This window comes from Poecilia formosa, unplaced genomic scaffold (genome assembly GCF_000485575.1).
Source record: "Poecilia formosa unplaced genomic scaffold, Poecilia_formosa-5.1.2 Scaffold30, whole genome shotgun sequence".
Taxonomy (NCBI): domain Eukaryota; kingdom Metazoa; phylum Chordata; class Actinopteri; order Cyprinodontiformes; family Poeciliidae; genus Poecilia; species Poecilia formosa.
Genome location: NW_006799969.1, coordinates 184,879 through 186,420, shown reverse-complemented (window position 1 = coordinate 186,420; position 1,542 = coordinate 184,879). Strand labels below are relative to the sequence as shown.

Sequence of the window (1,542 nt, the reverse complement as noted above, 5' to 3'; positions counted from 1 at the left end):
AAAAAAAGTATCTTATATTGAAGCCTTTTTCAAAACTTCAACAGGCTGTATTGAACGAAGAGTCCTTTTACAATCCCTCAGCCAATATTAAACATTTGCCTCTCAAAGCGGCTTTTACCCCCAGCTCTTTGAAGGTTTGATAACCCCGGTCAAGACCCCTTTATAGCGCGGTTTGAGACCGGGAATGGTCTTTTGGATCTCCGCAGACTTGGAGCCTTGATCTGCTCTAGAGGAGGGGTAATATGCAAAGAGGCCACAACAATTTACATTCGTTTTTCTTCTTATCTTAACTTCTTGTTCAAGTTTTTTGAATCAGGGAAAGACGCCCCTTCAGCACCATCGTAGTCCAGCGCATGGGTTGTTATAGCAACAGAAAAAAAAGAGGATGTCCGCGCCTGTTGATTCTTTTTTTTTCTTTCTTTTTTTTTTTGTTTTTTTTTGTTTTGTTTAACCCGCTAGCCTGATTTCTTTGCATTTCTTGAGCTCAAATTTGCGTATTTCTTGATTAGGGGCCTGCAGATCAGGCCCCCATTCATGCTGGGAAACAAAGCACCCAGACGCACCTTTTACATCCATTTAAGTATTTGGCTGCAACATTTGATGAAGTCTGAAAAACTTGGGCACTGAGCGGGGATTATCAACGCATATTTCTGATAATCACAGTTAAAGAGTTTAAAGATAAACTATCCGTGTCGCAACAATGGTTGGCAATTACCCCCTTTTCCTCATGTCTTTTAATTGCTTCTAATTGCATCAATCTTCTAAAGTGAGACATTCTAATGCTTAAAGGCGAGTTTGGGCCTCCGTGTTCTAGGAGTGACTCATATTATAAGCCAGATATGAGCATCCACCCATGGGCGTCAGCTCTACGGGACTTCCTGACGTAGTCAATACAGGCCCAAAGAGGGGAAAATTGGAATCATAATATATATTTTCTTACATATTTTACAATAATTCAACTGACACGATCTGCTAATTTGCAGTAATTAACCTTCGCTTTGTCAAATCAACACTGCTCGATATCTATGTGTGGCTCTTTCCACGTTTATTATATTACTTATGTACTGGGGTCGCATGATGTTATGAGGCCTATACCCCGTAGAGAGAGCATTGCCGCACCTTCGTGGGCTGCATGCGCCCTGAAGCCCGCGGACTGGAACACCCAAGTAGATCTGTCTCCACGGAGACGGCGGGACACCGGTCCAACAAGCTGTAATTCTGTCTCAGCCTTTTGCAGGGGAGGGACCGTCCACACTAGCCCGACTTAACTCCTCTTTCACCAGAAATACTCCTAATCCTATATCTTAGCAGGGCAAACTGTCGTCCCTCAGTATATTAAAGGGACCACAAAGTCAGAACTCCAAGCCACCCATGGTTTCACAGCAGGGCGGCCAGTCCCGGTGAGACGCTCCGTGCCCGTCACTCCATCCACCGTGTGCTTTTTTACCTCCTTTTTTTTTTTTTGCTCTTCACTTTCATCACTTTCAAAAATCACTTTGATTTACATTTTCTTTAATAACACTGTAAGGTCTGTTAGAATAC

The 1,542-nt window shown here is 43.1% G+C and overlaps 1 long non-coding RNA gene across 1 annotated transcript in view; it reads left to right on the top strand.

Moving 5' to 3' along the window:
- The window catches only part of LOC103136032 (uncharacterized), a 19,679-nt gene that overhangs the window by 973 nt on the left and 17,164 nt on the right, over nucleotides 1–1,542 (top strand). The window lies entirely within an intron of this gene.